Genomic DNA, 26,164 nt, shown 5'->3' on the forward strand with positions numbered 1-26,164 from the left:
TGCATACACCACGAAGTCAGTATTACATGTAATGAGTTTCGGTATTTTCCAGAGCGTTTTCGTTCTTTTGAGTGTGACTTCTGATACATTATTGCTGTTTTTACAAGCCTTACAATTCCCACATTTCCGGAAACCCTTCATTTGCTGAAGCCAGCTTGTTTCTTTCGTTTGTAAATGGCTATGTACCAGCATATCTCTGAGAGATGGACTTCTCATGTATGTAATTGATGGGGTGGCCCCTATTTCATTTCTCAAAATTGGGTCCTGTCTAAGGATGTCCCATCTGTTTTTGAGGATACTCCGCATCTGATTGGATTGACTGCAATATTTCGTTATGAATCTTACTGTTTTTATGGGACTGTTCTGAGTAATTACAGTCTGCTTGGTTTTGTTGAGAATTTCATCCCTTGATTGACTATCCACTCTTTTTTCAGCCTGCAGTATCGCTTTTCTGGGGTACTCTCTTTCCTTGAATCTCATTTTCATTTCCTGCTTCGTTTTTTCATACATTGGGTTGGTACTGCAATTACGCTTAGCTCTTAGAAATTCACTATAGGGGATTCCCCACCTGAAACTCGGTGGATGTGCACTGACAGCATGCAGGATTGAATTTCCTGCTGTTTTCTTCCTAAAAAGATTAGTGCTAATTCTGCCGTTATCATTACTGAGTTTCAGATCAAGGAAATCGACACATTCTTGACTGTAGTGTTTAGTAAATTTAAGATTGACATAATTCTGGTTAAGACAATTGATAAACAGATTGAGTTCCGCCTCTGTTCCTTCCCACACAAAAAAGATGTCATCAATGTATCTGAGCCATTTTGATACACATAGAGTCCAATGTTCAGTTTGTTCGTTCCAGAGCACCTGCTTCTCCCACCAGCCAACCATCAGATTGGCATAGCTGGGAGCGAAGCAGGTGCCCATGGAAGTGCCTTGTAGTTGTTTGTAGAATTCCTTTTCAAACATGAAAACGTTCTCCTTTAGACAGATATTAATCATGTCCAAAAGCATGAGTGTGTGTTCCAGCAGTTCTATTCTACGCTTTTTGAGAAAGAATTTACAGGCTTTCACACCATCATCATGTCTGATGCTGGTGTATAATGCCTCTACGTCCAGACAAACCATCCAATGATTTGTTCCTAGTTTAACATCCTTGATTTTCAGTAGAAAGTCTGTGGTATCTCTAAGATAGGATGAGAGATCTTTGACAAAGGGAAAAAGGAAGTGATCCACATACGTGCTAGTATTTTCAAGCAGACTGTTTTTTGATGAGACGATAGGTCTCCCTGGAGGTTCGATCATGTCTTTATGTACCTTATATATATATATTTTTTTTAAAAGAACAAAGGCGCTGCCAGACGACCGCACCCTTCGTAGTTTAGGAATGCACTCACTCGTGTGCTTTTGATTCAAAGGCGCTTTATTAACAAAAACGCTACTTCACCCAACGCGTTTCACCTCCACCTGAGGCTTGATCACGGGATGTTGTTTGTCTCACCCAGCCTTCTTTTATTTCCACTTGTTGTGCACACTCCTTTTGTCTGTCCAGTGGTGCATTGTGGTATTTGTAGTGTGCACGTAAATACAAATATACATTTTTTCTTTTCTGTTTTTTAGTTTTTAGTGCTCTTATACAGTGTTTGAAAAGGGTCTTTAAAGAAGTGCTTTCTATTGATTGTGATTAATAGTGTTTATCAATTTTCTGCGAAGCCAATGATTTGGAAATCAATGTGTCCATTCATGCTCTCTGGTGAGTTGTCTTTATATTCACAGTTCCTGTTTTGACTTATCCTCATCAATCATTTCATCTCTCCGGTGAGTTGTTAATGTTCTCATGGATTGCATTTGCACTCTCTGGTGAGTTATATTGCAGCTATAGATATATATATATATTCCATGAGTAATCCCAACACTCATCCACTCGAAAAAGACAGATGGGCACGGACTCCGATTGCATTTGTGTATTTGCTTTATTTCTCGGAACTTGCCATATGCGTTTCGGTCACCACACTTGACCTTGATCACATGGTGAACGCTCTGCAAATCAGTGGTTTTAACCCTTAGTGTCATATGGTGTGTTACCTGATAGGCATAGATAAAAGACTTCAATTACTTCGATATGTTGCAAACAAAAAATGCATTTCCTGGATAACATCATTGTTAATATCAACATTAAAAACATCATCAAAAAAATGTGTTAATGGTAATATATTAAATACTTTACACATAATTCATTATATATCATTTTTAACACTCCATTATCATAATGAGATAAAAAATGCCAATATCTGCTAACTGCACATATAAATATCATTACCAAAATAAATTGTTTAAAAATGTTGAAATGTTGAAAATGCAAGATGTTTTCTTTATGTTTGTTCGCATTAACACTCTCATCGAGCCTAGTCTCTGTAAGATATTGATACATGAATGCATGGAGTTAAACAAGCATAGGCTCTTGAGTAGATGCCAATATCAGTAATAAAGTGCTGTGCGTATATATGTATAGTCCAATAAAAGTACTTGTGCTACCATAAAGTGCTGAGTGCCTGATCACATAAAGAGCCGTTTAATACTATGTAAAACCAAAGTGTCTTCTACCTTAGGTAAAAGAATATATACAAGGAGTTTCAGCAGATGAATGGCTTAAAAAAGGAACTTCATATTTTTGCCATTGTTCTCAATACACATAGTGCCAGAAAAATCAGAGTTGAAATTAAAATTGAAATAAAAATTGGATGTAAATGTCAAAATTGTGGAACAGGAAGGCCATCGTGATTTTTATGTATGTCCATGTTGTATACAAGATGTGTACTACACCCTTGCTCTTGGACAGTAGTCATCTGGTGCTTGCTGACATAGGTGCTTGTGAGCAAATTGTATCAAACAGCTGCATTTAGATTGACCAAATAGTGGTACATTGATTGCACATAATTCACAATAAATATGCAAACATAAATACACATATCCATATACATTCTAAAATTGATAAAAAAATGTACATAAATATATAGAAAAATATACCGTCATAAATATCATTTGATAGAAAATTGTGCAAATCTTCACTGTTGTTAAGACCCGACGGGAATTTTGTATCTAGTTCTAAAATCATTCTTGACTCCAATCTCCTGACTATTTTCTCTATATTTCCCCCTCGTCGGAGCGGTGATATGTCTCCAATGACAAAATAAGTGAGACATTTGAGATCATTGTTATGTTCTATCTTGAAAAGCCTTGCTACAGAGTATGAGGGGTCTGAATTAACAATGGCCCTTAAGTGTTGAAGTATTCTTACATAGACCTGGAGTTTTTTGCTGCCTATATATCGTAACTTGCATGTGCATTCAAGTACATATACTGCATGGTCAGTTCAGCAGGTGAAATTTACCTTGATCGGTATCTGTGAGGAACTGAAGGGTGTGGAGTAATGGGTAGTATTCATTCCAACTTGTAGGCTCTGCCTGAACTGCACTTGTGAAAGCCTTTTCAAGGAACTAGCCAGGTTGTTGATGGATTTAATTCTGGGCTGTTCCTGAACAATGTGGTTCTCATAGAAGAAGGCTTCCTGAATGTGAGAGTTTGTTTGTTGGTTTTTTGTGTGCCATAATAGTGTCTGTTAAGGCTATAGGCCAATTCTTGGTCATTATCTGCCTAAGTTTGTTTTCCTGCCAGCTTTAAGTTGTTATTAGCCTAATATTTGGGAATGCCATCCCCCTTTCCTGAGTGGTTTGGTTATTCTTGTTTCTAGCCAATATACTTTCTCTAGTGATGGAATTACTTTTCACAGTTGCCTGGTCCAGTATCTTTACAGTGTATCCCCTTTTCAGAAATAATGCCCTTGTTTCCTGTTGGCATTGTTCTAAATCTTTCTTCAAGCTACATATTCTCCTGAGTCTTAGAAACTCACTGTAGTGAATGCTATTGATAAGGTGCCTGGAGTGGTGGCTCTTGTCATGTAGTGTTGAGTTACCTTCAGTCCACTTATGATGTAATGTTGTTTCTAGTTTGTCTTCAGTGGTATATATTTTAACATCCAGAATATTGATGGTGTAGTTCATCAATGTGTGCAGTGACTTCTATGTTGTATTGATTTTGATTGATGGCTTCAGTGAAGCTAACTGCACTCTATTTGGTCCTATGCCATACTATAAAAATGTCATTGATGAACCTCATCCAATGCATATCACTGAAAAAGCAAAGGTTACAGGGACGTTATAGTTAAGAAATGCCATTAAAGAAACATATATATCACAGAAAAAATCAAATGTTACATGGATGTTAGAGTTAGGCTTACATTCCACTCATTTTACATGCACAAAATGATATAAATTCAGCGGTTTTGGTTAGAATTATCTCAAATAGCTATAACTCATGCCCTAAGGTAACTATAACTCTCACCCCTGCCATGCACAGTTTCCTCATCAGTAACTTCACACCAAATGTTTGCAGTGATAATATCATGATGTCATAAAAGATGTTAAGAGCGATGTAATATATGGGATAATTAGTAGTGTATGGCACGGGAGTGTGTTATAATTAACTAAGGGCAAAAGTCATAGTTACTTGAGATAACTCTACCTGCTGTATGTGAACCTAACTAAAATGTCCCTGTAACATTTGGTCTTCTCAGTGAATTTCTACAGTTTTTAATGGTATTTCCTAACTACAATGTCCCTGTAACCATTGTTTTTTTCAGTGAATTTCCATTTTTTTTAACATAAAGTAATATTTAATTGCTATATGTTAATCCAACTGCCTCCAACCCTGTAATGCAGCCCCCCTCCTCGGGTTGATTTCCTCAATTGTCTTCTTCCAGATATCTGTGATAACCTGAATCCTCATATAAAGAAGACAACAAGACTGCAAAGGGTGAAGCCTCACCAAACACCAGCCTCAGAGCCGCCGAACCACCCCCCCAAGAAAGGCCACAATCACCTCCGATGCTTCCTACTGAACACCCGCTCTGCACGCAAACAAGCTGTCGAGCTCTGGGACCTGCTCGACACTTCATTCCCGGACGTCGCCTTCCTGACAGAGACCTGGATGAACGACTCCTCTGCACCCGACATCGCCATTGCCATCCCAGACGGCTACAAGATCACCTGCAGAGACCGCACCAATGGAGTCGGAGGAGGAATCGCCATCGTCCACAAGAGCAGCATCAGGGTCTCGACCAGCATCAACGACACTCTCAGCACCGCCGAACACATGCATTTCCAGATCCACACAGACCACAACTCCACGCTCAGAGGCACCCTCGTCTACAGACCCCCTGGACCCCGACCACAGTTCAGCGACTCCATCGCCGACTGCATCAGCACGCACGCCCTGACCTCCACTGACTACATCCTCCTCAGAGACCTGAACTTTCACCTTGAGAACAACAACGACAGCAACTCCACCAACCTGATCGATAACCTCGCCAACCTCGGACTGAGGCAACTCGTCACAAAGCCTACCCACTCCGCCGGCCACACGCTCGACCCCGTCTTCTCCTCAAGCTCCCATGTCTCCTTCAGCCACACCACCGAACTCCTCTGGACTGACCACCGCTGCATCCACTTCACCTTCCAGAAGCCCACCGCACACCACCGCACCCAACAGGTCCCCCGTCACTGCTGGAGCAAAATCACCGAAGACCAACTACATGCAACCCTCGGTCTCAGCCCACCCACCAAACCCTCCAACACCGACGACGCTACCCACAGCCTCAGACGCTGGATCGACGACTGTGCCAACACCCTTGCCCCGCTGAAGAAACCCTCCCACAGAGACACCAGTAAGAGGGCCAGCTGGTTCACCCCAGAACTCCTAGCCTGCAAGCGAGCCTGCCGGAAACTAAAGAAGAAATGGCACTGTGAACAGACTCCGGACAGCCACGCAGCCCACAAGGACGCCATCCGCAACCACCATCACCTCATCAGGACTGCCAAAAGTACCCCCTTCAAAGACTGCCTCAACAAAAACGCACACAATAGAAAGGAGCTCTTCAACATCGTGAAGGAACTCTCCAACCCCAGCTCCAACACCAACGACATCCTGCCGTCGCAAGCCCTGTGCGACTCCCTCGCCACTTTTTTCCACCACAAGATAGCAGACATTCACGACAGCTTCAACACCCAGACAGCCCCAACAAACATCAACACAACAGACTCTCTGCACACCTTCGACCACGACCCCCTGCTAGCCTGGGCCAACGGGAGCATCGATGACACCATCAAAACCATGAGCACAATCCACTCCGGCTCCCCGTCAGACCCATTCCCGCACCACATCTTCAACAAAGCCAGCCGCTCCATCGCACCCCATCTGTGCAACGTCATTAATCTCTCTCTCGTGACTGCGACCTTCCTAGAGAGCTGGAAACACGCCGAGATCAACACCCTACTCAAAAAACCCAAGGCGGACCCGAGAGACCTCAAGAACTTCCGGCCCATCTCTCTGCTTCCGTTCCCGGCCGAGGTCATTGAGAAGATCGTTAACAGACAGCTAACCCGATACCTCGAAGAAAACAGAATCGTGGACCCTTCCAGTCAGGGTTCCGCAGCAACCACAGCACCGAGACTGCCCTCATCGCCACCACCGATGACATCAGGACCCTGCTGGACAATGGTGAGACCGCTGCCCTCATCCTCCTGGACCTCTCCGCCGCATTCGACACCGTCTCCAACCGCACACTACGCGGACACCTACACGCCATAGAGATCTGAGACAAGGCTCTGGAATGGACCACCTCCTTCCTCTCCGGCAGAACCCAGAGCATCCACCTCCCCCATTCCTATCCGAAGCCTCCGAGATCATCTGCAGGGTACCCCAGGGATCTTCCGACACTGTTCAACATCTACATGGCCCCACTCGCACACGTCACCCGACATCACGACCTCAACATAATCTCCTATGCCGACGACACTCAACTGATCCTCTCCCTCACCAAGGACCCCATCACCACCAAATCCAACCTCAACGAAGGAATGAAGGCCGTCGCCGACTGGATTAAGATCAGCCGACTGAAGCTGAACACGAACAAGACGCAGGTCCTCATCCTCGGCTCCAAAACTTCAGCCTGGGATGACTCCCGGTGGCCGACGGCACTGGGGGCAGCCCCGACACCCACCGACCACACACGCATCCTGGGAATCATCCTCAACTCCACGCTCTCCATGACCAAGCAAGTCAATGCTGTCTCCTCCTCCTGCTTCAACACCCTCCGCATGCTCCGCAAGATCTAAAGGTGGATCCCGACAGATACAAGAAGGACAGTCACCCAGGGCCTCGTCAGCAGCAGACTCGACTACGGAAATGCCCTCTACGCGGGAGCCCCGACCAAGCTCATCAAACGACTGCAACTCATCCAAAACGCCTCTGCACGACTGACCCTCGACATACCATGCCACAGCCACATCACCCCCACCTGAGAAACCTGCACTGGCTACCTGTCAACAAGAGGATATCCTTCATGCTCCTCATCCACGCACACAAGGCACTCCACAAGACCGGCCCAGCCTACCTGAACAGACGACTTTCCTTCTACATCCCCAACCGCCAGCTCTGCTCCGCCGACCTTGCACTCGCCACTGTCCCTAGCATCCGAAGAACAACCACCGGCGGGAGATCCTTCTCCCACCTTGCTGCCAAGACCTGGAACACCCTCCCACTGAGCCTACGACAGACCCAAGACCTGCTGACCTTCAGGAGGCTGCTCAAGACCTGGCTGTTAGACCAGTAGCGCCCCCCCTCCCAGCACCTTGAGACCCTCGCGGGTATGTAGTGCGATCTACAAATGACTGATTGATTGATTGATTGATTGATTGATTGATTGATTGATTGATTGATTGATTGATTGATTGATTGAGGGTAATTCGTCTTAACTATATGAAGTAAGTACTTCTTTGTTTGGTGGAGTTGTCCTCTTATTCCTCAGAATTGCAGGGAAAGCACACTTGCTTTTCCTTCATCAAGCCCAAGAAGTTATGATCATTTCTTCTTTACAGAAGCGTAGCTTCAACTGGGGCACCTGCTATTTTTATATTTGTAAGCGCTCTCTCTGAGTTATAATTTCTGTGAAGTGAGCATCAGGGCCAGAACGGAACTTCAGCTGCCCATTTGTTCAACAAGAGTCCACAGTTTTGCACAAATGGGGCTGCAGAAGGAGCCTTATAGCCACCGCAGTCCTTGCTGACTCCCTGCCTCCAGTGGGACCCAGCACTGCTCCAGCAGGATGCAGCAAATAAATGCTGTGCCTTGCGTTCAGAAGCAATTCTTTCATCTCTTTTCCTGCCACAGATGAAAAGTCTGCTCCCAGCAAGCGGAGGTAGGTTTACTGCTCCCGCCTGCTTGGAGCAGACTTACTTTTTGGTCTTGCTAGGTGGGAGCTGTCAAAGCTCCTGCCAAGTGGAAGCAAACAACTATGTCCAAAGGTTGGGTACCTTGGGACAGAGGGAGCTGGCACTGGCTGGTGGTGGTCCCCACGGTCAATAATGGCTCCAGGAGGAGGCTGATGGCCCCCCTCCTTTGTTATTGCAGAGCCTGCCCCACGGAAGTTGTGATCCCTGGGGCTGTAAAGGGCCCTGGAGGAGGGTCTGAGCAGTCCCTCTCCCCTAGTATGCTATTTATGTCTATTTTTGGCCTTGCCCCAGGGATGTGCTCCTCCTAAGGAAACAAGGTCCTAACTGTAACTACTTACGGGCATTCATCAGTAGGTAGTTATAGTTAGGACCTTGTTTCCATAGGAAGACCATTTTTTCTTTTGCAAATAACTTAGGTGCCGTTTGAATAATCCTACCAAAAATTTTTTAATTGTTACAACGCTCATTTCAGCTGCTGTCCTGAAAGTTTCAGTGTGATCTATCAAGTGAGGGTCAAGAAAAAGTGCAGGTCCCAAAACGCATTTGCCTTATCAAAATTTCCTTAGGAATTTTAGACACAACTACAACCTGAACTGTTGAACGGAATTGTACCAATTTTGGCGGAAAACTGGCTGTTGGTCCCGAAAGTGACATTTTTGTGAATTGGTGTGAATTTGTTCAGTAGTTTTTGAGATAATCGAAGAAATCCAAATTTAGATATACAAGTACGCGAAGGCTCCGTGAACACTCCCGATCTCGTGCTAAGATCTGATTGGCAACCAACACTTCAGCCAGGAAGTGTTGTGTTGGAACCTCCCCAGGGCTAGTGCTAAAAATTAATGGAGGAGGGCACATTGACCCCCAGCCCTGGAGACCACCACCTCCTCGGGACCAATTCCTTTTTAAAAAGAGCGAGGAGGGCCGTGTGTCTACTCTCCTGGGACATATAAAGCCCTGGCGACCACCTCCTCCCTGGGGCTGGCCCATGCAGATAAAGACTTAGCCAATAATGTCCCTGGGGACTGCTCCCCCCATGGCCAGTTCCTGCTATGTCCTGGGGTGCTCACCTCCAGGACATAGCAGTTTGATTTTGCTTGGCGGGAGATGTGATGACTCCCACCAATCAAAATTAAAAACTATGGTTCCAGTGGGCAAGATCTGTAAAAGTGCTTCCGCAAGCTGGAAGAGAAGGTTTCATCTCTTTTCCTGCACACAGACATGCAGCAGGGAAAGAAAGGAAACAGATTGCATTCACATGGAGGGACCTGCATTTTTAGCAGCCCTATTCATGTGAGAGCAATGCCAGCTTCTGCTGGAGGCGTGAAGCCTGCTGGGACCTTTAGGCTCCCCCTAGGTCCCAGAGCAAGGCGAAAGAGGCAAAAAAGTAAGAAAGAGGCAGAATAAAGGTCAGAAAAGAGCAGAAAGAGGCAAAATAAAGGTCAAAATTGGGCAGAAAAAAGGTAGAAAATTAGTAGAACCCCCTGAGGAACTTGTGCACCCCCTCACAGAACAACTCAGACACTCTCATAGCCACTCACAGACCCATTCATACACTCATTAACAGACAAACTCAGACATGTACAACCACTCACAGAACCAGTCAGACACTCATATACCCAATTACAGAGTCACTGATGCTCTCCCTCACCCACTCACAGACCTACTCAGAGACTCATGCACCAACTCACAGACCCACTCAAAGACTCATGCACCCACTCACAGATCCACTCAGACACTCATGCACCCACTCACAGACCCACTCAGACACTCATGCACCCACTCACACTTCCAGTGGGGCACTCAAGCACTCACTCATATACCCACTGAGACGCTCATGCACTCACTCACACACTCACTCTCAAAGGTAACAGGTTACAGTTAGGAAATTACATAAAAAAGTGTAGAGGTACACTGAAAAAAAGAAAGGTTAAAGAGACGTTATAGTTTGGAACTGGATTGTAAAAAAAGTAGAACTTCACTAAAAAAACAAAGGTTACAGGGACATCAAAGTTAGGAAACATAATTTTAAAAAAACTTAGAAATTCACTGAAAAAGCAAAAGGTTACAGTGAGGTTATAGTTAGGCTCAAATTTCACTTGTACAAAAACATTGAAATTCAGCAGTTATAGCTACCTGAGCTAACTATAACTTACGCCGCCGCAATGCACTGAGTATTACCTCATATATTCCATCACTCATGACATGGTCAGTGACATCACTGATTACATCACAGGTGACGACATCCACAGAACCACACACCCACTCACACCTCCATGTAACATCTCATACACCCACTCACCCCCACAACCACTCACATTCCTATTCAGAAACCCATATAAATACCCATGCACCCACTCACTCCTGCATAGAGTAACTCACACACCCACTCCCTCACTTGTACAGGCACTCACCCATACAGATACTCACACACCCACTCACATACTCATACAGAAACTAACACATGTTCTCAATCACATAAACAGTTACTTACACAATCACATAGTCTCCCATAGAGCCTCGCTCCTACTCACTTGTTCACTCATACAGGCACTCACAGTCCCTCTCACTCATCCATACAGCCACTCACACACTCCTTCACACACCCATGTACCCCTCACAGTCACTCATACAGACACTCATGTAACTGCTCACTCACCCATACAGCCACTCACGCACTTCTCTTTTACCACTTTCACCCATTTACATAGCCACTTATCACCCATGCAGCCACTTACACACCCATTGACTTACTCATACAGGCACACACACACACACACACGCACACACACACACACACATATATATATATATATATATATATATATTTATATATTACCTAAAATTACCTAATATATCTATATTACCTACTGGTGGTCACCAGTAGGTAGGTATAGTACGAATACAGTTTCCATAGGAAGATCGTTTTTTCCTTTGCAAATAATTTAAGCATCATCTGATGAATCCTATCGATACAGTCACTTCAGTTGCTGTCTTGAAAATTTCAGGGTAATTCGTCAATTGGTGGCCGCGAAAATGGTGGAGACCAAAAATGCTTTATTTCTATATTAATTTCCATAAGAAACTTTAGACACAGCTACAGCCTGCACTACTAAACAGAATTACACCAAATGCCGCAGAAAGGTAGCTCTTGGTCCAGAAAGCACTCTTTTTGTTAAATGGGGTAAATCTGTTCAGGAGTTTCTGAGAAATTTTAAGATTTCTCAGATATACAACTGTGGCTGTGATGGGTCCACGACCCCTGACGATCTTGTGCCTGAGATCTGATTGGCTGCTAACACTTCAAATCAGGAATTGTTGCCAGCAATCTTGTGACTCAGTTGAACCGAGTCACAAAAAAATATTAAAAAAAGAGAAGGGGGCAGGGAAGAAACACCATGACTCCCTAAGCCTGTTCAGGGGTCCCACATGTACCCCCAGGCTCAAAAAAACAATTTTTTAAATAAAATTCAGTGGGATTAGTGGTGGATCCATGAATCCCACTGATTCTTTTTTTTAATGAAGCACGGGCTCCCGCCCTTTGTTTAATTTAGGCCTGTGCACGCACTCAGTGCAGGCTAAAGCAGCAGCAGGACACGTTCCGCTTTTCATCTCCAGGCTCTCATTAAGTGTCCTGGATTCTCCTAAAATAAATATTCGGCACTGAACAATGCCTTACAGAGGCCAGCTGCTCTTCTAGAATTGATTCTGCCAAACAGTCTCCCACGCTCAAATACAGAGGAACACAGCATTTCACAGGTGCTTGCCACCCCAGATGTTAAAGTAACAGCATTCAAGACCAATTCAGCTTGCTCACCTATGTATGTTGTGAAGATGAACTCAAATAATTGAGTTCCAAACGCCGTAGATCCCCTACAACATGAACTCCTCTTACTCTTCTTCTAAAGGAGTTCCTACTACTGTTGTCAATGCGATGTCTTTATTTTAATATCACCCTCACTTTTCACGTTACGCTTATTGTCACCTATTGTTTTGGAATAAAACATCTGTCATATACTGACCTACATGTCCCTCTTTATATTACTTGCCGCTCCCTTTTAAGAATAAACTTCCTACTCTCAATCATAGTGCCCCCCACAGGGTCCCTTCTGAATGGACCTTTAGGCCACACCAGAACCACTCTTTCCCAAAACAGCTTACCACCCCAGGTTCACATATTGGGGTACCCTTGTTCTCCTTATTACATGTCTTAATGTAGACTCATATTATGCAAATTACTGATGTGAGATTTCAAAAAGGATACTATTTACTTTTCACATTGATGCCTCATAATTATATTATCACAATGATGTTAATTGATAGCTTTCCCAACTGCGAAATTGGTGCCCAATTCACAAACATCCATGCATCTACAAATCATAAACTTTCAAGTACATTTTGCCTACGCTTACGAATTTGTGTTGTTTCATTTAATGCAATATGTGTATGGATGGAAATCTACAAAAGCCATTGATTTCCAGACGTGCTCTTTGCACATAAATCATTTTAATGATGAACAGTTCACTAATAGCCAATTGCGAAATAGTGCAAAAGCATATTTTTTCTTCTCATTTATGTACTTCATAGGTAAAATATTTTTTCCCATGTAGAAACGCTTTAACTTTAAAAAATTGGGGCGTATGCTTTTGCTTCCCATCTGACAAAAAGTGCCAACTCCAGCTTTTTACATTAGTAAATCTGAATTAGCGACAAACAACCTGCAAACTGCCTGTAGATATTCATAACATTTTATAACCATCTCCTACTTCTAGAATGTAATTGGTCCCACGCCTGCCGCAATGAGTATGGCTTTGTACAATCAGTGGCAGCTGGCATGGCTTGCAGGTGGTGGACTGGCAGCCGGGGGAGGAGTGCGGACTTCAATGGAAATAAAAAATTAAAAAAATAACACTTACCTTGCCGCCGGTTCCTGCATCTCTGCTCCTGCTCTCTTGTGTCCAATTCCAGGAACAGGATGGAGGCTGCCAGGCTCCCTCCCCTAAGCCAATCACAACACTGCAATGCAGCATTGTGATTGGTCTGAGCGCCGTGACACGGAGTGGTGGGCATGTTCTCCATGCTGGCTGTAATGCAGCCTGCATGAAGAACAGGGAAAGTTCGCATGACTGTTTTGGGCAGCCCGAGAGGGCTGACCAAATAGTCATTGCACACTTAGGAGTGGGCAAACCACTCCTCTTCTGCTCTGCAGCCCCACTCCAACCCCTAAGGAAAATTATGTTATTATCATTTTCTTTTTCCTTTCTCAACTTCTGAAGAGTAATGGGCGTCGCTCCTCCGCCTTAGCGGAGGAGCCACCACTGCCTACAATATAGGCTACTAGCATATTGTCAGCATTCACAAGTACCATATATCAGTTATATGAGTTAAAATTGATATTAACTGATCCTAGGGTACGATGTACTAATTACTAGTTGTAAAAATCTGGTTGGAATTAGTGACCAGAAGTGAACAGATTGTGCTTGAAACACAAACATTAATAAAAAATAAAATGCGCTCAATGTAAATAATCGCCACAAATCGCCTGCAGTGCATGCACATAGATGTAGCGCGTTTGCATTCCCAGCAAAAGGAACTATATGGACTTCCAATATTCATTCAAGTTGCCTGCGTAATATGAAATCCAGAGATGTGCCGAAGTAATTTAAAAAACAAATCATGAAGGGATGCCGAGGTATGACCTAGTTTATGTTTTTTTGATCATAGCACACAGATATAAGAAATGGCTATCCCGTTAGCCAGAGAAGGCACATTAGCATAGATTCACTGCCGCCAAGAAATGCATATTACTTAAATGGAAGATCTTTGAGATGAATAATTTGGCGAAATATAAATCGGTAAAGAAATGAAGTCTTCTCTGGAAGAAGAACAAAAAATAGACTTATTCTCCTAGGTTTCGAAATGTTTCATTAGCAGCTTAAAGTAGAATAAAAAGATCATAATTTACAAAGCTTTTAAGAATGCAGCTTTTTTTAAAGCATGAATTATTAATTGGCTGGGACGAATGGAATTAATTTGGGAAAGCATTCCCAAAGATGACAGGGGAATAATTAATTAATCTGACGGAATAATCATGGCTGAATACCTTATATATCTAATGAAGCTTAGTAGAACATTATATTCTTATAGGGATCAGATGTGGATGAATGAAGAGGGTTGATACGATTCTATGGTATCATGAAAGATTGCTATGCAATGGACGACTGAAAGCAGGATGCCATTATCCAGCTTAATTTAAATTTGATTACCACGTGCTGAAATACGAATAGCTAATTTTAGCAACATTTCGGATCACTTAAATTGTTATAATAACTAACAAATTGTAATATATATATATATTTTTTTTTCATTTTAAACTTCTTTTTATAGGTGCTGTAAATAGCAGGTGATACTATTAAACAGTTTAAAGTCACTCACTTGACCAATTTCAGAAGATGAAATGCTGGGCTGTTCGTGTTGGATTCAAACTCATGCCCCCATCACATCAGATATCAGCTATGAGTGCACAATTCTGTTTGAGTTTCCTAAAAAGTGCTAACCTATTCAGCCTTCATTTGCTTGTGCATCAGAGGGCATAGTTACTAATCTTTCGTGCAATGCAGGGCACCAGGGCCGGACTGGGACCGAAAACCGGCCCTGGCAAGTTCTCGGCTGCCCCCCTCCACCCCTCGGGGGGGGGTTGGGGGTGCTGCCGAGCTCTTTGCCAGGGCCGGTTTTCGGCCGATTTTGTTACAGGGCCGATTTTGCAGCTATGCTGCAAAGACGGCCCTGTAACAAAAACGGCTCCAGGGGCCCAAAACCGGCCCCAACCGTGCGGCGCACTGGGGGATTGCCCGGTGCCCGCTACGGACAGTCCGGCCCTGCAGGGCACCAATCAAATTTGGTGCGCTGCACTGAGTTGCGTGAAAGGGAGAGAGCAGAAATGCTCCATATTTACAAAGATAAGTAGCATTTCTGCTCTGTGCTTGTGCTGGCACACTGTGTGCTGTCTAGCTCCAATGCAGACAGCCTTGTACCATAGTACAAGGCTGCACGAATTACAGGCAGGATTGTTTCAGTGCGGGAAGGACATCTTCAGCCACAAAAACAATCCTTAGAGGCATTTTGCTCCTTCTATGTCTGCTGCAAAATGCAGCACATGGGGTAAGAGGAAATATTGAGGAGAAATACAAGTATTTCTCTTAGTTACGCCTCACTAGGGAACGCATAGCATTTTGACATTTCCCAGGATTACTTGGGTTAAAAAATCCGGCGATGCACCAACATCCATGGGTGGATGGATGCATGAGAACACTCAAGCTCCACCTATGGAACGTCTCCCAGGTGGAAATGCAACATAATGCAGAACAAGCACCTGCATTACATTACATCTCTTTACAAGGCCAACCAAATTAGGACTTGCGTGGCTCTGTAAATTCCAAACAAGCCTTGGCGATGCCCTGCGTCACCTAGCAGAATGCAAGGGTGGTAAAGGCTTTGTAAATCTAGCACAGAACCATAAAGGTTTAGAGCAGTCAAACGAGTTGGAAAATCTGTTAAAAAACAGAGGTTCTAATTCTTGATAGGAATGTTTCAGGTGTGCTTTCATATTGACATACTATCATAAACTGTCGCATTTAGCAACTGCATGTTAATTTAAATATTGCTTGTATCACTATGTGTTGTGCACCACAGACCGAAGGAAAACATGCAAGAAATCTATTGAAACATTAAAAGTACAGTAGAAATCTGATCACATTTTTAGTCCTGGTGAGAAAGCAAAGTGCTGCATGAATTAAAGTCTTGAGGGGTGTGCGGTACTTTGGCAATTCCCATAGTAAATATTTCACAGCACAAGAGTGTAGATGTCCTATCTGGAATAAACTGAGGTATTCTCTAAAGGAGTCTTAGTTGAAAGCATGCACTTTTGGAGATCACATTGATTTTTGAAATTGATTCTTTTATCCTGGACAAAGCCCAACGGCTTAGCAATGTCAGTGATTGTAGGTCTACAATCTAGAACACCTCACAAGTAAAGCCAAGACTGGACTGGAATATACGAGTGAGAGGAGAAGATGAACAGCTTTTAAAGGATCAAGTTGGAAGTGATGTGATGTTGCCCAGTCTCAAACCATTTGCAGAGTTTTGGCATAAAGTAGAACATTGTTGGGAGAGAACATCTTAAATTAGACATGTATCTCATCCGCTCACTGAAGGTATAGGAGCTCTGAGTTCTTAGTTGAGCACCAAGAGGTTCCATACAGAGTCAAAAATGAGTGGGGGCCAGGATAAATCCTTAAGGGACCCCTGAAAAATCGAAAAGGAATTGTGAATTTTATTATACTAAAACATGGTTTGTCATGTAAGAGGTGTAAAATTTGAGGACGTTGCACATCTAACGCACTTTCCCCCATTAAGAAGAGTGAGCTAGGAGGGATACCTGGTTTCAAAAGATGCTGAAAGATGTAGAAAGACCAGCATAAAAGAGTCAAGATGCATCATCTACTATTTGAAGCAAGGCAGTTGCATTACTGCATCCCTCTTTGAACTAAGACTGAAGCTCACTGAAAAGAATGATATCTAAAATGTTTTGTATAAGTTGAATTGCAACGCAAGCCAGGAAGGGTATACTGAGTGACAATTGTTGAGAACCTCACGTCCGTGGACTGTATTGTCAGTGGAGGAATGCCTGGACCAATGTTGTGATATTCAGGGAATTTACCTTGTGCAAAAGTGAGGCTCGCTATCTTAGCACAGAAGATGCAGGGTTAGGTCTTTAGCAATATTCAACGGGAACGGTGTCCACAAAATGGTATGAAAGCATGTTAGTATTTTTTTTCCACTGCTTTGGCTATACAAAGAGCTGTTTCTAGCAGTTCTTGGCAGTATTATTCTAGCATTTGATATGGGTGCCCTTGAAAATATTTTCCTTGTACCCACTTCTGGCTGCCCTAATAATTTATTGATTAAAAGGGAAAGGCGATTGTTTCCTTTTGTATACCAATTTGTAAGGGAAGTGTTCTTCAAAAAGCTCTTTGGAGAACCAGGGTGTCATTTCCTTTTGGTTCAAGGGCGCTTGATCGTTCAGAAGCTCAGACAAACAAGGAAGTTAGCAGAAAGAGAAATTACATCCTCATTGGGAGTGATCAATAAGCAACTGTTTAATGCAGGGGCACTGACTTAAAATGAATACAAACTGGTATTTTAATGTCTCAAAACTAGGTGGGATGTTTTTTTGGATCACTATCTTTATTACATACAAAGACCACTGAATATGTGATCAGATGGTGATCATACCAATATACAGGAAGTGGCCCACTGTATCAAAACCTCTTTAGCAATTATGAGGTCACTTTGTAGTGAACAATATTACGTAAAATAGATTCCAGAGGTACCCCTTCCTGCACAAAAACAATCCTACCTACAACACACCCTTGCACCATTGCGCCAACAGCACAGGCTGTTGGCGCTAGGATGTGAAGACTGTGCCAGTGCAGTGGGAAAGGACAGGAATGTGCCGTCTTGGATAATTACGGTGCCTTCCCTTCCTTTCCTTGTGATGCAGGGCAACAAGGTGACTTGCTGTGCTACCCTGCACCACACATTTCATAAATATGGCCAAAGTTCCTTTGTCAAGCTGTACTGCTCACAGCCACAGCTACCCAGGGTTGAGATAAGGTTAAGCAAACAATACTGATTGAACCCAAGAAGGTATCTGTGAGTGTACTCTACAATAAGACCCCTCAGCCATATCAGATAGTACACCCAGACCTCACAGCTGAAAAGCACACTCAATTTAATGAGACCTAAATTAATCCTGTAATAGCAGCCTCATTGAAAAAAAAAACAACTTTGCCTAAAAATGTAATAATATAAACAGAACTCACTGGAAAAATACCTGATTCTTGAACGTGAAAGAAGTTAAATCCTTGAGAAAGGAAATCGTTTTTTTGCTCTGTTCATCTATGTACTTCTCTGGATATGGGGTATTGTGACCTTTGTACTGGGTCAGGCCTATTAAACGGACTTTAGCTACATGAACTCCATGTAAATCTACAGGTGCTTCTATTTTCCATTTGTCTTTCTGGTAAGAAAACTCAGTGGTGCTGAACTCCGAATTGTTGAAAATGGTTAAGTAATATGGTGTGGGGAAAATACATTTATTTTAAATAGACCTAGAGCATAACATGATTTTAGATTACTTGTTTTCCTAAACAACCTGGGTTCCAGGACCTAGTGTGAATGTGTGACAAATATTAAAGCGTAAAAGTGTATTGTTTATCTGGTTTGAAAAGAACAATGGCTAAAATTACTAGCCTTATACTAGTTTGCTAGTGAAAAGTATTCTGCCTTACATCAGCTTTATGAATTCCGAACGCCAAACAATTTTCTGTTTGGGATTAGGACTACATTAAACCTTCTAGGAAGCTGGACCTGACATCTTCTACTTCAATGACATGCCCATGTAGTAGCTAAAATGTAGATGGTAAATCTTTATATATTTCAAAGTAGAGCAACAGGGGTTTGCTGGTCATCTCTTCTCTAATACAGAATATAATTCTCCCGGTCGAACACAAACGAAGACCTGCACAAAATGGCAGCTGAGGGCATGGTATCTCCTTTGAAATCTTGTTGGCTTTAATGAGAGCATAAGGATGGAACTGGGGAGTAAAAGAGTGGTCCTCACTGGTAGGATAGGGAACTACGGGGCATATCAGCAACAGACGGCGATAAATATCTTAGCGCTTTAATATTTTTCGCCGTCTGTCTCTGGAATTTATCGCCCGGTTAGCGCGTTATCAACAACGTGTATCACCGAGGCGATCAAAAATCCTGCAAAAGTGGTGATATGCGGGAATATCGCTGGAAATCCAGCGATATTCCCGCAGTGATAGGGGAAAGCATGATGATAGGGAGATGTGGATTCAGCCATAGGATCCACCTCCCATGATATGCATAGCTAAGTCTGTTTTTTTGTAGACGTTAGCTTACGGCGGTAATCGCGGTTAGCGCTACTTTTCTGGACGCAACACGGGCATTGATAATAGGGAGAACTTGTCTTTGCGACTGTTTCCCTTTACTGTTAGTGAGGAATGCCTACTTTGCATGTCATTAGCAATAAATATCACTGAGATGCAAAGCCGCAAGAAAACGGGCGCTATTGCCAGTGAACTGTTGCTAACAGCTGTTAGTGACAGCTTGCTAATAGGGCGATAATAATATTGCCGCTTTAGCGGCAAAAAGTGCAGCTAAAGCGGCGATATTGCCCTTGATAATATGCCCCTACCTTCTTGATTGTTATTCCAGGTAGAAAGTATATCACATTGCTGAAAAACCGCTAGTGGGATGCCTCAGATTTTTACTGGGACTGGCTTGGTCTCATCACCAATGTCTGATTGCTCCACCATTTAAAATACCATGCTCTAGCCAATCCAAGGATAGAATATGCATTAATCTGAAGAGACAATAATCCTTCCCTATTTCCAGTTCTGCACTGAAATTTCATACCTTCTTTCCTGACTATTGCAGAAAATTGTCTTATGCTCGGTCTTGTACTTATGCTTCAATATTTTTCTTCAGGGCTGGTTGTGCTGGCCTCCTGCTGACCACAGGTCCTGTGAAAGAAGCCTGCCTGTGCATATGGAAATGTCCTCCTGTGGCTGCAAGCGCGTAAGCTCCAAGCACACAATAAGAATGTGTCTGCCTGCTGAATTCCAGTTGAAGTGCTAAGGAATGGACATTGTCCTGTGTGTCTGAAGCTGGTGACGCAGAAACCATTTTGCAACTGAAAACCATGGGCTGGAATCTGAGTGCTGAAAGTTGTAAAACTTTTCTTCTAGGCAGCAGTGCCACCATTTTCACAAATGCTAGAACTTAAGATATTCTCATCTTTGGAGACCTAGAGCAAGGTAGCTCTACTGTAGCCCTTATTCCACGAAACAGCTTTTGAGCGGGCAGCTCGAGACTCCAGCAGGGACTCAAACAACATATTCACCCACCCAAAAAAGTGTCAAAGTTTGAGCCAGATAGATACGGAGAGTGCATAGAAATTGCATGGTATTACTGATGGCAAACTGCATCAGTAACAATACAATCAAAATTACCAATAGCAATTAGTACTGTAATCCCTGGGTGCAGGATTATGCTAACACTTCAAATGTTGGCTACGCGATTGAAGAATTACCATGGGAAGCGGTGTTTGCATATCAGGTCTTTCATGTTTTCTCTATAGTCTGCAGCTATTTCCCTTGATAGGTTCTGCCTGGTTTTAACAGGTGAATTGCGTCCAGTAAAACAACGAAACATGTAGGTCTTACTTCCGCCTTGTAATTTAGATTTTGCCAGTAACACCTGCTACTGGCAAAAAGAGGGCCTTGTTACTTGCAAGATCTGGGATTCCCAGGGTGACCTCGTCCAAATTACAAACTAGGGGGCATATTATCAAGCCAGGCGATATAATTATCGCCGCTTTAGCGGCAGAAAACTGCCGCTAAAACGGCGATAATGGGCTTGATAATATGCTCTATGGAATTCCAATTGAAGCTCAGGTTAGATGTCCCTCACATCTAACATGGGCTTCAATTGGAATTCCATAGAGCATATTATCAAGCCCATTATCGCCGTTTTAGTGGCAGTTTTCTGCCGCCAAAGCAGCGATAATTTTATCACCTGGCTTGATAATATGCCCCCAAGTTAAACCGTTCCAAACAAGCGTCTCGGGCATCAACTCCTACTGGGAAACATGGTTATTATTTCACCGTGGCGGGAAATCCATGAATTAGCAGAAATATGGTGGCATAGAGCATTGGCCTGGGTGAAACATGGCTGGTTATTAAATACGCCAAAGAGTCGAATTATTCTTTAGAGTAGATGCAAACATGAGGTCATCCCACACCTGATCCCTTAAAGCTTCTCTGCCTCTTTTCAGCTCAGTCTAGTAGGTTATACAGGCTGTACGAACAAGCACTCTATCTCTAGGGATCGTTTTTCTGTGCACTTTAGGGTCCGCAGGGCCTTTGAATATTCAGGGTCAAACCCTCTCTGAATAGGGGTGAAGGTATTAGCACCTGGGTGGATTAAGAGTGCCACTATTTTGTGCGAAATGGTTCCAAAGGCTGATAGGATCTCTGTGTCACTAGTGGCAAAATCCTGAACACAACTATGGAATCAGGCCTGTTTGAAACAATCTCTCTCCACCAATGCCCCCTTCAGGTGTCTGCACTGATTAGTTGGACAATAACACCCTTCCTCCTCATTTGCTTCTTGGTTTTGTCCACTACAGAATGAGTGAGACCGGGTTGTGATCACTAAAGACGCTATGTGAAATTTCTGTACTAGACATCAACAGGTTAAGGGGAGTTGATATGAACATGAAATCAATAATAGGGAAAAATATCCTACCCTTGAAGTTGAGAAGAACTTATTTGTCATGGGAAAAGACCATCTGTTCAATGGAGAGAGATAACATTATTATGCAAAATATTATTTATCACAGTGCCTCCTTTTGTGTGTCCCATGTGCAGACCCTTTTGAATCCTGCAAGGAGAATTTTTGCTTGTATCAGCTAAAGGACATTCACATAAATACATATTGAAATCTTCAACTATGATTAGGTTAGGAGGACCACACCCTCTCTCGGTTAAAGACTCAATAAAGAACCCCAATAACAGGAAGCTGAGAGTGTTCTGGGAACCGGAATTGAAGTTGTAAACATTCAATAGATAAAAAACAGAGGACCCAGGCAAAATCTAAAAACTTGGAGCAGTGGGAAACCAGAAGAAAGTTCTATAACACGGCCGGTCTGTCCCAATGAAACATAGGTCACTAGACCCCATTTGGCCCTGCCTGGAACATGGCTCTGCTGCTGGAACAAAGAAGGCCTTATATCCCTCCAAAATGAAATCATTCGTAGTTTACCAGGTTTCTTGCAAACACATCACATTAAACTTTCTGATGCATAGGTGACATTTTGAGTCACTGAATTTGGAAGCAGTCCAACAATGTTCCCCATGTCCTTAAGGTTGCTTGTATCAGGGCATGTCGAGGGACAAGGGGAAGGACGACCAATTTGAGGGGCATCAGGAGACTATGACAAAACATGGGGCACCAGTCAGTCACAAGATTCCAGAGATGTGAGTGGGCGAAACAGTTAGAGGTTTCCAGAAATGAAAGTGACGGAGACTGCAGGGACATGGGACACCCCAAGTGGCCCATGTGAGTCCAAAGTATGGAGCAAACACCCTCCAGTTTACAGAACAATTCCAGAGGAAGTGCCTTTATTGAAGATGGATTGTCCGACCTAAAAGACCTGGCAGATGCCAGCACCCGGGCTGCTTCCGTAGGGCAATTGAAACGAATCACTACAGCGTCCCCCTTATAGGCTTTCGTGTCTTTCCCCACCAGCTCACTCTTCTCACCTTATTTATTCTTTCATGGATGTGGTGATCTAGGTTGGAATGTCAGCCATTGGACGTCGCCATTAAGGGTAAGGATATACCCATTACCAGGGCAGCCATCTGGTTTCCTGAAGGGGACCTGCTCCGGGTATTGTCAAAAAGAGAGGCTTACATAGTCAGTCTGGGTATGGGTTGAGCAGCCATGAGAAGGATGAAAAGGTGTAGGAATGACTCATTTAATATTTTATGGCCTGCTCACGATTTCCCAATCATTGTTCCAAGGGAAGGAATAAACCCTTAATGATAGTGTCCAGACTTCCACGAAGGTTATCCACAAAGGCTTTGATGGTATTGTTGATAAGTGAATCCAGCAAGGTTGCAGACACCCCCACCTTGTGGGTTACATTACCCAACTGAGAGCTTTTTGGTGCAGCACAGTCTCTTTTTTCCTTTTACACACAAACAGGTATGCGTGAAGCACAGGGTCAGGCCCCAAAGCTCTCTCTGGAGAAGCTTCCCCTCTGGCACCTGATGGACCAAGACCGGCACATGAGCAACATTGGGGTGGCCTCCTACAGCATTGCTCAAGCGAGATGCTAGCAGCGTTACCCACAGAGATGGAAGCAAGATTACAGACACAGGAGGCCTGTGAAAAGCAATGATTGTCCGCCTTTCCCTGAGAGGCAAGAGTTTCTTCTGCGCTTAGAATGTTATCATTCAAGTCACCCACAGCAGAGAAGGGAAATTAAAAAATACTCGACTTACCCTGCTGAGGCTTAGTTAAGTGCACATCCTTAAGGCAGGCTATGTCCCTTTTGCAGGTAGTCTTGTGTCTTCCTGTGTACAAGGACTCATACAAGGCAGAGGTGATTGAGGAGCTGGTGTTAGAGTGGGGCCTGGTCTGATCTTGGCTGGGCACCGACGGGCAACAGATAGGCCCATACTTGGCCCGGGCACATCCGGTATGCGTCCTGTGCTGCTGGAGTGAAAAGCAATTTTTAGGGTGCTGGATCACCCTGCTCCTGGCCCCACCCGGCAGTCCACGGCCCTTCGGGACTCGGAGTCCCTCAAAGAGGCTGGTGCGGCTGGTACGGCATCCCGCGCTGTGGGAGTGAAATGCATCTTTTGAGGTGCTGGGAACTCCTTGCCCCACCTGGGGCTCTGAGTCCCACAGAGAGGCTGGTGCAGTGTCATCAATTATGTCATTTGAGATGTCATCAGTGATGTCATAAATTATGTCATAGAACATGTCATGAGTGATGTCATATGTGAGGTCATAAGCAATGTATGGCAAGAGCACAAGTTATAGTTAGTACTGCTAAGTATTACTGCATATTTTCTGTTGTTTTTTTTGTTTAAAATGTTTATGTTGTCACTGAAAAATTCACCTAACTATAACATTACTTTAACCTTAGTTTTTTTCAGTGAATTTCTAAGTTTTCTTTTGTTTTAAACAAACACAGATCTTTTTATTACACCTAACTATAACGGTACTTAAACCTTTGGCTTTTTTCAGTCAATTTCTATGGTCTTCTTTTAACAAAAATAGATATTTTGATTATACCTAACTAACTCTAATGTTAATTTAATCTTTGTGTTTTTCACTGAATTTCTAGTTTATTTTTTTTTAAAATGTATTATTTTTGTGAGTGTATGTAAGACAGAATGACTTTATAATATATGTTTTGTGCAGACATTAATTTAGCAAAGGATTTTTTTTATTGCAACAAAAAAGAATATGGATCACAAATTGCACAATCTTTGTAAATTGTGTGTGAGAATTAAACAGATAAATATTGCAATAGACATTGTTTATTTGCTCAGTTACTTGAACTTTTATATCAAGATATGCCAGCAGCAATGTTATTTTGAGGTGTCATTACTCTTGAGAGAGGATTGAGAGTCGCTCTCGAGACTCTCACGAGATCAAAAAGTTCAAAATTATACTGTCATCTATTGTATATGGTTCTTTATTACGTTTTCAGTTTTTATATAATGCTAACCTACAATAGATTAGTGAATAAAACGCTCTCAAGCTGACTTGGTGATTGTTGAAAGCGCTACCGGAGCGCCAGGTAAAGGGCTCCTGGTTACGTATTTTGTGACTCATTTTTATAACTTCTGCTGATTTGAACTACCTCCTCGAGAGCGCCTGGTAGAGGGCTCCATGTTTTAGTATCCTTTTGAATCGTATTTTATATTGTTTGTACTCAGTGATTTTACCTGCACACTGTCAGCACTTTTCACCCGGTATCCTCCCCGGTCCAGAACGCATTGTTCCGATTGTCTGGAGGGAGGCGGCTCACACCGGAAGTGAATTCTGACTGTTTCCCTCCCATTCCCGAGGGGAGTTTAGCAGTCAAGATCCCTCACTACATAAACTGTTGCTCAGGCAGTCGTGCTGTGAACGCGCTCAAGCTGACTTGGTGATTGTTGAAAGCGCTACTGGAGCGCCTGGTAAAGGGCTCCTGGTTACGTATTTTGTGACTCATTTTATAACTTCTGCTGATTTGCACTACCTCCTCGAGAGCGCCTGGTAAAGGGCTCTGTGTTTTAGTATCCTTTTAATTCGTATTTTATATTGTTTGTACTCAGTATTTTACCTGCACACTGTCAGCACTTTTCACCCGATATCCTCCCCGGTCCAGCACGGATTGTTCCGATTGTCTGGAGGGAGGCGGCTCACACCGGAAGTGAATTCTGACTGTTTCCCTCCCATTCCCGAGGGGAGGTTAGCAGTCTAGATCCCTCACTACATAAGCTAATGCCCAGTCAGACACGCAGCGGACGCGCGCAGCAGGCGCACCGCTGGTGCGCCAAAGGCAAGCCTGTCTGCATCCGTCAACACCAGGTCGTTGCCAGGAGCAGGAATCCCTGTCGCTCCAGCCCTGTTTCAGTCCAAACAGGTGAAGGCACCATCTACTTTTACTTATACCGGTAAAGAGTTAATGGTGATTAAGAACGCCAGCTCTAACGCAGACAAACCTACTCACGCCTGCCCCACACTTTCTGAAATGGAGGGTCCTTTTTCCTGCATTAATTGTAAATATCAAAGCACCCCAGCCCACTCAATGAGTGCTTACATCAAGCCTAAACTGATCACAGACTCTATCTTCCATCACATGGAGAGGAGACACTCTGACAGTACAGATTCCAGCAAAGGCTGGAACTGCTTTCTGGCTAATGTGAGGTCATTGCCTAGACATGCCGCCAATATATGGGACCTGCTGTCCTCCTATAATCCAACCAGAGGGTTTATTACAGAAACTTGGACCAAACCTCACTCCAAACCTGACATAGCAGTAGCACTCCCTGAGAATTACCACATATTAAAATTAGACAGACCTCATAGGATAGGGGGGGAATAGCAATAATATATAAAAATCCTGCTACTATCTCGTTCATAGACCAAGTAAGTAATGATCA

General features: G+C 43.4%; 1 long non-coding RNA gene across 10 annotated transcripts in view; it reads right to left on the bottom strand.

Moving 5' to 3' along the window:
• LOC146822840 (uncharacterized) overlaps nucleotides 1-26,164 on the bottom strand; it is a 321,116-nt gene that overhangs the window by 1,106 nt on the left and 293,846 nt on the right. The window lies entirely within an intron of this gene.

The sequence above is a fragment of the Triturus cristatus genome, chromosome 5_2, assembly GCF_964204655.1.
Source record: "Triturus cristatus chromosome 5_2, aTriCri1.1, whole genome shotgun sequence".
Taxonomy (NCBI): domain Eukaryota; kingdom Metazoa; phylum Chordata; class Amphibia; order Caudata; family Salamandridae; genus Triturus; species Triturus cristatus.